The following is a 9611-nucleotide window of genomic DNA, read 5'->3' as shown; positions in this document are numbered from 1 at the left end:
TATCTGGAAAAAGAAAGATGAATATGTCATTGGTATATGGAGGCAGATGCAATTATATTTAGAATGTGGGAATATATGGAGCCGACCTAAGTTCGAATGGTTGATTATTCAATCCAGCTATGTATTTTCTAAAGGTGCGATGGATATGACGTTCCGTTTACATTCAGTCTAATTAAGCTTAGACCCATACGATTATCTGGACAGGAAAGAATAAGGCCGAGTGTAAATAAAAATCCCACAAGTGTTTGAGCATGAGGTATCTGAAGGAAAGATAAGAATAGTAGTGCGACTTACTCTAGAAAGGGTCCAATTGCCGTGAGTTTGTAGGGAGAAGAAAGAGGGGCTAGCTTGTGGAAGTCTAGTAATCTAAGGAACGCAAAACCATATGTTAGTGTTTGCGGCTTCACTATTAGTCATGGCTGCGCGTAATATATTTTTACAGCGAATATAAGTAGACTTACTTGAAAATATATCAAAGCTCGACCCAGAGGTTCGTCATTGTTTGGTACGGTAACGCAGAGATAGTTTCCTACAGCTCACGATACACCGGCCGGAAAGGTGGAGATATGTACTAGGGACACGTGTTAAATACTTGCGTCCCGTGATTGAATATTTCCGCTATGCTACAGAAATAAAAAGGTGGACTACCACCTACGTGGATACTGCGTGTGGGTAAATGCAGTGGCCATCTTGGAAAGGATAAATGAAAAATAAAGAGAAGTGCGATAGTTGATGCAGAAATGGATGTATTTATGAAATTTGGATATGGAGCTACTACTTATTGTTATATATAACAGTGCAAAGTGCTGTACAATCAAAGAGCCTACATAAATGGAGAAAGTTACGCAAAAAGAATTTACGTATATTTCTCACACGCAGTATACACGTAGGTGGTAGTCCACCTTTTTATTTCTGTAGCATAGCGGAAATATTCAATCACGGGACGCAAGTATTTAACACGTGTCCCTAGTACATATCTCCACCTTTCCGGCCGGTATATCGTGAGCTGTAGGAAACTATCTCTGCGTTACCGTACCAAACAATGACGAACCTCTGGGTCGAGCTTTGATATATTTTCAAGTAAGTCTACTTATATTCGCTGTAAAAATATATTACGTGCAGCCATGACTGATAGTGAAGCCGCAAACACTAACATATGGTTTTGCGTTCCTTAGATTACTAGACTTCCACAAGCTAGCCCCTCCTTCTTCTCCCTACGAACTCACGGCAATTGGACCCTTTCTAGAGTAAGTCGCACTACTATTCTTATCTTTCCTTCAGATACCTCATGCTCAAACACTTGTGGGATTTTTATATACACTCGGCCTTATTCTTTCCTGTCCAGATAATCGTATGGGTCTAAGCTTAATTAGACTGAATGTAAACGGAACGTCATATCCATCGCACCTTTAGAAAATACATAGCTGGATTGAATAATCAACCATTCGAACTTAGGTCGGCTCCATATATTCCCACATTCTAAATATAATTGCATCCGTCTCCATATACCAATGACATATTCATCTTTCTTTTTCCAGATATGTAGTAGCCATAAACACCCTATGGAAACTAGAGTCGTCGTGAATCACGTTTGAGGCGCGCAAGCCTTTTCCTCATTTCACACACCCATTGTGAGTTTCTATCATTCTTATGCAAATTGACTCTCTTTAGCTTATTGTCACATCTTTCTTCTTCTTCTCCTATGATTACTTTTCAGAATTTTCTAGTCTTTCCTCTATGTATTAGAATTAGTTGGATATTGGACAAATAGTCACTTTTGGTGATGGTTTTATATAAGGTGTAAAGCATTCTCTAGTTCACATCAAAGAGATTTCTAATTATGTATAGTTGACTAGTGATTTTAAATGCCTTTTTTCAGAAAATGCTACATATAACATGTGAACCATTGGCATTTAGTAGCAATTTTCGATTGTTTTTCACTTTATTATTCAGCACACTCTTGATAGTTGTCTATATTTTACCTAGGCACTGGCGAACATATTGTATGGCCCCCTGACGAAGGCACATGCCGAAACGCGCGTAGGATTGTGGATACATCCTAAGGCCATAGATACATTGAATCCTTTGTTCAAAAGTTTGCGAATATTGTCATTTCGAATGTGTAATCTTTACATTTTGTATTCATTGATGTTCAATCTGTGGAGACCATCCATGTTATCCTTATCCCATTATTTGCACATATATAACAACTAAACAATTGTGATCAATTTATATATGGATGGTGAATTTAAATATGAATCTTATATTTTTCTACAAAACCACTAAAAATGTTTAATAAAAAGAATTCATGTTCTAACTAATTTTGCATTCAAGAGTTATGCTGATGGTGCTTTTCATTATTTCCAGCACGGTCTATAAATCCTCAACACCTTTGAAACAACTCGTGTCTCTGTCACAGGAGCCCATGCGCCCATCTATTTGATATATTCCACTGACATATCTGCTGTGTAAATAAGGTGAATATTTACTGTCATTTCACTTATCATACATATTAAATCTTTTACGTCACCCCTAGTAATTTCACGATTTTTACTTCAAATTCACTCATAGGTGTCTCCTCCCATCCTGATGAAGACCTCGGTTTAAGGACCCAATGTTCCTCTATATCTTTGGGGTCGAAACGTCAATTGTTCCCAATTGTGCACCTGTACTGCTCTTGTACCCACATATAGATAACAGTGATTGAGTGACTGTATCTCTACAATATTGTGTATCTTGGTTTAATTTTGGTCACTGAGATGGCCAGACAGGTCTTTGTAAACAGATGGTAAATACTGTATATTTCTCTAGTCTTTCCCTCTGAAGCCCTCACATGAGCACAATTCATAGCACACCACTATCACTTTCCTTTGGAGCACCTTCTGTACGAATTGTATTGATTACTTGCATTATGCCACATGCTGATATAAATATTCTTTTGAATTAGAATTTTAAGTGATTAATATGGTAATTTTGGGTGATGTGACTAGAGTGAATATTTCCCTTCCACTGTGCCCACCTATTTTGTTCTGCAACTGACCCAGGTCTGGTGGATTTTTGGGGTTAGCCGCTATTGTATAACATAAGTACATAGCCAGCAAAAAGCACTTCCTGACATACCAAGCATAAAGGCCTGAACCAGAGAGGGTGGGTGTTAAGTATGACTGGGTCGAGGACGAGTAGGACTAGAAGTAATGAGGATTACCGTTAGTAATCAGAGCATTACCTCCACGTCCCTCGTCCTCGACCCAGTCATAACTAATGAGGCATAACAAAGCAACAACACATGAAGGACTTTGGCACCCCAGCAGGACAAAACAAACAGCACACAGGTGTGAAGCGCACCAAAGTGAAAGGTTTAATAACACACAAGAATCAAGTGGGAGCAACAGGACCCACAGCACGCAAAACACCACAACTGAAATTCCTACGGGCATCCACGGCACAATTCAAATGGTAATGCTTGACAAAAGTAGAATCTGAAGCTCAAGTACCAGCTCGACAGATCTCATCCAGAGGCACACAATGAAAAGCAGCCCAAGAAGCAGAGACACCCCTCGTAGACTGGGCCTGAACCCCAGAAGGACAAGGCAAACCATAATCTTGATAGGCCAAGGAAATGACAGACTTGATCCAACGACCCAACGTAAGCCAGGAAGCAGCCTTCCCACGACCAGCTTGCCCAAACGTCACAAACAGGGAATCAGAAGAGTGGCCATCCGCCGGTCCACACACACGGTCAAAGTACGCTTAATATCCAGAGTGTGCAGCAATCAATCAGCAGTAGAAGAAGAAGAAGGACCGAAGCAGGGAGGATCAACTCCTGAGAAAAATGAAATCTAGAACGGATTTTAGGGAGAAAACCATGATCCAAACAGAGGATCACAGCGTCATCCATAAACCGCAAAAAGGGAGGAGAACAACGCAACGCAGTAAGCTCACCCAACCTCCGAGCAGATGTAATGGCAACCAGAAATACAACCTTAAAGGACAGGAACTTGAAATTAACAGACTCCAGAGATTCAAAAGGAGAGGAGTGCAGGGCACGCAGAACCAGACAAAGATCACACGGAGGTACGGAAGAACGAACAGCAGGAGAGGAAAGAGAGAAACTCCGGAACAACCGAGACGCCAACAACCCATCAGAAGATGGTGGGGAGTCCAGGTCCCAGAAAGCCCTATTGGCAGCCCATTGGCCCTTCAGCGTAGACAAAGCATAACCTTTCCGGAAACCATCCAGAAGAAATTGCTGCACAGCAGCGATAGGGCAAGAGGTAGAAGGCAGACCACATTCAGAACACCAAGAGGTGAAAGCAGCCCAATGCTTGGAATAAGAAGACGTTCTCCGGGAGGCCTGCATCACAGAAATAATGTGGTCAGGCAAACCTCTGCCCCCTAGAGACAGCCGTTCAACCTCCAGACCGCCAAGGTGAGAGGGACCAGGAGAGAGGGAGAGGCAGACCGCAGGGGAGACGCGCAGCGAGGCAACATCCAAGGACGGCCCACAGACAGACTCAGCAACAACGGGAACCAAGACCTCCGCGGCCAGTGAGGCAAAACCACCACCACCTGAGCCCCCACCCTCTGAACTTTCAGCAGAAACACAGGGATGAGATGAAAAGGAGGAAAAGCATACAGAAGACAAGGGGGCCACTGGACAGACAAGGCATCCACCCCCCCCAAGCACCCGGCTCCAGAGTCCGGGAACAAAAGAGGGGAAGCGGAGCATCATTCCTGGAAGCGAACAAATCCAGCACAGGAGTCCCGAACTTCTGGCACAGTACCCGGAAAATCCTGGGAGCCTGGCACAGAGTCAGAGAGGGGGGATACCTGCGACTCAGAGAATCCGCCACAACATTGTCCAGGGCCCTGATGTGCTGAGCAGAAATGGCCAGGAGATGAAGTTCCGCCCAACCCGCATTGGCACAGGCCACCAGGTTCAAGGAAGAACTGCAAGTACTGCCCTGGTGATTGAAGTAGGCCACAGTCACGGCATTGTCGGACCGAACCAGAACATTGCAACACAGGAGATATTCCTGAAAGCACCGGAGAGCATGCCCCACTGCTGACAACTCCTTCCAGTTGGAGGACCGGCGAGACTCCGAGCCCCTCCAACGAGCCTGCACAGTCCACGGTCCCAGAGTAGCACTCCAACCCGAGGCACTGGCATCCGTCGTCACCACCTGCGGTGGAGGAGCACGCAGCCACATTCCCACGGAGAGAATCAAAGAATTCAACCACCACTGGAGACCGGACACAATCTCCGGACACACAGGAACAGGAACGGAGAAGTCCTGAACAGGGAAAAGCACCCAGCGGTGCAGATGCCACAACAAAGTCCAGAGATGGAGCATAGCGCAAGGAACTGTAAACACAGTCACCGCCATGTGACCCTGTACTATCATCCATAGAAGCAGTGGTGCCGAAGGTCGAGATAACAGTCTCGGCAACAAAGTTTGGGGATGCAGAATCCTGGAAGGAGGCATGAACACCTTGCACAGAACAGTATCGAAGTCCGCACCAATGAAGGTCCTCCAGATGGCATGGCGTTCAGAAGAAACCCATGGCTTTTTAGCATATGAATGGTCACAGAAAGATGCTGAGACATCACCAAGGTGGAAGGGGCCTGGGGAAGCCAATCGTCCAGGTAGGGAAACACAGACACTCCCAGGAGGTGAAGACGGCCCTCCAGAAGGGCCACCACCTTGGTGAAAACTCGGGAAGAGGACCGAAGGCCAAACGGAAGGACACAGAACTGCCAATGCTTCCCGTTCAGGTAAAACCTCCGAAACTGTTGACACTCCTGCGACACTGGCACATGAAGGTATGCATCCTGAAGGTCCAGGGTAGACATCACCCAACCAGCCTGAATCAATGGGATCATGTGCTGGAGAGTCTCCATCTTGAACTGAATCTTCCAGACAAACTTGTTCAAAGGGCAGAGATTGGTCACAATCCAAAAGCCCCCCGTGACCTTCAGAACCAAAAAGATTAAAGAATAAGTCCCCTGACCCCACTAGTAGCTTGGGACAGGAACAATTGCCCCCTTCAGAAACAGAGACTGCACACTGTTCAACTGAGCCAGCCGACGAGACACATCGTTGGGGACGGGAGTCCATATCAGACCTGATGCAGGCAGAGGTGATATGAAATCGATCCGGTAACCCCGCTCAAATGCAACATTCAGGACCCACTGGTCGGACGATGAAAGATGCCAAGCTGGGAGATAAAGGCGTAACCACCCACCAACCTCTGGTAGCACCCCAGAAGGATCGGACCGAAGAACGGCATAGTCAGGAACGCTAATTACCAGGACCCGCCTCAGGAGGGGGCTTCTTCTGAAACCGCCACTGAACCCTCTCCCAGAGGATTTCTGGTTCCGGAATGGGGTCTTATGCAGACGAGAAGGTTAACGGAACGACTGAGCATTGGAATAGAAAGAATCCTTTTGACAAGGCTGTTTCCGCTCCTTGAACACCTTGTGCAACTTCTCCTCAAGGACCTTCCCAAAAAGGCGTGGACCAGTGAACGGCAAACGTAGAACGCTGTGCAGCATCCGTGTTCCAATCCTTCAGCAATAGGTTCAGCCGGGCAGCAATGGACGCACCACAGGACATGGCCGAAGCATGCATTGAGTCAAAGGCAATATCCGACAGGAACTCAGCCTGACATTCCATGGAGTCAAGCAAGTCAGGACAACTGCCACCCTCCTGCATGGTGGTATATAAGGCCTTAAAGTCAGACAACAAAGACTCAGCGACATACGCCCCATACACCCCAGACTGGATGGCAAGATGGGAACCGGCATAGGCCTTCTTCAAAGAAGAGTCAATCTTTTTATCCACACCATCACGGAGGACATTATCATCAGCCATTGAAGGACGACCCACCAAACTGGCCACAATGGAATCCACATGTCTCAGGAATGGTATCCTCCATGTCATGTAAGGGGTAGGGTTTTCACATAAAGCGTGGCATCATAACGTGATCCAGATCCTTCCACTCTTTTAAGAGGACGTCCATCACAAAAGGATAAATAGGCAGAGACTTAATGGACTGCTTCCAAAATTGCAGCAATACGGTATCTCTGGAAGTGCTGGCAACCGCCTCATCAGGGAAACCCACGTTTTCACTGACATGGAACAAAATGTCCGGCAACACACCATTGGAAATATATTTTCACTTAAGGTCCACAGCACCTAAGGTGGAATCATCGGAAGACTCCGAACTGGAAATTTCAGAATAAAGGTCATGACCACCACCAGAAGGCCCCCCAGCAGCCTTGATGGAGGATTTTAAATCCGACAAGGTCTCCAAAATCAGCTTCTTCAAACGGACGCCATCATCCAATTTGGCCTGCTTCACAGGAGGGCCGGAATCCACACTGTGGACGGAGAAGACACAGGAGAGACATGTCTGCGCTTCTGACGATGTTTCCCCATGATGACCAACAGATACTGGAAACAGGTACCAAGCCAACAGAGCCTGTGTAAGAACCCCCCACCTTAAATGCAAAAAACACACAGAAGCAGTCCACACCAGTTTAAGTAGGCGTATGACCCAGCAAAACCAACTCGTCAACAGCTGACCTGAAGTATGAAAGGAACGAGTGGGCGTGGCCAACCGCATAAAGAAATACCAAAATATTTTGGCCACGTAGGCAAAAAAAGGCCCTCCTGCATGAAAAGTACGTGCAGCGCTCAGAAGATCCATACAAGGACAAGATCTGAGGGGCGTGACCCGCAACGGAACCCGGAATAGCCCGCACCCAGCAAGACTGCCGGAACTGACAAAGACCTCAAGCGCGTCCAGGCCCGTATGAACTCAGGCCCGAACACCTCCCTGCATCACACAAGATATTGTAGGTAGCAACAAGGGAGGGCAAAGGACAGCCCTGTGGCAACAAAGGAAGCTGTGCACTCTGTGCCAACGCCCGGGCAGAACAATAGCAACGTGACTCCCTCAGACGCCAAGCGCAGCAGGGGCCAAACACGTCACCTAGCAGAGATGTAGAAAACGATCTCCCCCACACCCAACCACAGCAGCGTGGCAGGGGAAAACGCCCAGCTAAAATAAGTGGGAGGGAGGGCACCCATACCGCGCCACACAGCGGAGGGATACCAGAGGCCCCGGGAGTGAAATTCAATCCGCAACAAAGAAGAAGAAATCGAAGACTACAGGGGACCGACAAGCCTAGCAAATCAGGCGCCTGGAGGTACTCACAGAGTCCTGGAGGCCAAGCGTCCCGACACCAGCTGCTCCCACGAAGGTTCAACAGTACCCCCAGAACCCAGCAAAGGAGGAAACGGAAGCACGTGTAGCACCAAGGTAAGTGCCCCGCAAATACCTAGCGTCTCCTGTGAAAGGAAACAAAACAGGAAGTGCTTTTTGCTGGCCCCTGGCAGGAGGGTGGGTGGAGCTTAAAGAGCTTAAAGAGTTTCCTGTTTTGTTTCCTGTCAGTGGAATATACCTCATTAGTAATGACAGATTGGAGATCCCTCCCTGACTTAAAATATCTTAACCGAGCACGAATTCCAGACCAAAAAAAATCGGCAGTCTACACCAGTTATTTCTCTAGGGTGGTTAATAATATACCGTTTATATAAAACGAATCCCTTTAAGTTTAGATCTGGAGGAATAATGATTTGAAAACAATGAAGCCAAAAGTGTACCGCTTCAATCTGGGACTGAAATGCTGCAAGTTCAACAGTTTACCTGCAGTAAAGGCGATAGCGAAAAAATGACAGTAATTGTTTATATTTCGCAAAATTATTTCCACGCCTCCTTTGGTAAATAGTTAAAGGCCGCGTGCCTGTGAGGATGCTGCTGCTTCCATTTCTGCAAACCACCGGCAGCACAAAGCCCCGCCCCCAACATGAAACACCGGTACCAGTGTAGGGCTCTGTCTCACACAAGCTACTTACCATGCAATTTCCCAGAGTCCTCTGCGCGTCTCAGGGAAACGTTTAGCGCCGGAGAGCTGATGAAAACTGCAGATGTAACGCTACCACATTCATTATTTGACTGCCATAAGTCAACAGTGGCATACTGATTCCTCCACATTGATACATGGTTTTCTCGCTCTCTGTAACATAAGGTACTACGGTGAAGGGGCTTGTCATTCACAGTATATTATTTAGCTTTGCGCAGTGGCAGTATCGTAGCCAATGAGGTTTAACCGAGGCGCGATTATTGCTTATTGAAAACTTTACCCAATACCCCGCTGTGGAGATTTGAAATATAGTCTCCATTGCAATTTTTGACAGTCTCTAAGGAGACTGAATACTCTTGTAAAAAAGAATATCAGTTATTGCGTTCGTGCGTCTTTCAGAGATTAAATGGAGATTATATGTGAGTACACTTTGCAATTTAGAAAATGTCTTCTTGCTATTTAGATTTGCTCTGACAGGTTTCTACTCTCTGGCAGTAATTTCGGGATGTGTTTTTCAATGAACAGTTCTCATATTTCTTAGTCTTTGTTCCCACCTTTGCTCCCCGGATCTCGCCTTACCGCAGAGCGCACCAAGACTCACCAGCACCTTTGGCAGCCAGGGGGTCACCCCCTACCGCACTATGGGGCAGATTTACAATAACTGGCGCATCCCTGCTGT

At 46.4% G+C, this 9611-nt stretch overlaps 1 non-coding gene across 1 annotated transcript; it reads left to right on the top strand.

Annotated features, from left to right (window-relative positions):
- Positions 1–9138: 9138 nt before the first annotated feature.
- On the top strand, positions 9139–9278 carry LOC146851615 (U4 spliceosomal RNA). The gene has a single exon (XR_014959035.1). It is a non-coding gene; the product is annotated as a U4 spliceosomal RNA (small nuclear RNA).
- Positions 9279–9611: the final 333 nt, after the last annotated feature.

The sequence above is a fragment of the Triturus cristatus genome, chromosome 4_1, assembly GCF_964204655.1.
Source record: "Triturus cristatus chromosome 4_1, aTriCri1.1, whole genome shotgun sequence".
Taxonomy (NCBI): Eukaryota; Metazoa; Chordata; class Amphibia; order Caudata; family Salamandridae; genus Triturus; species Triturus cristatus.
Note: the sequence above shows the minus strand (reverse complement) of the source record. Positions and strands in the feature narration are given on the sequence as shown.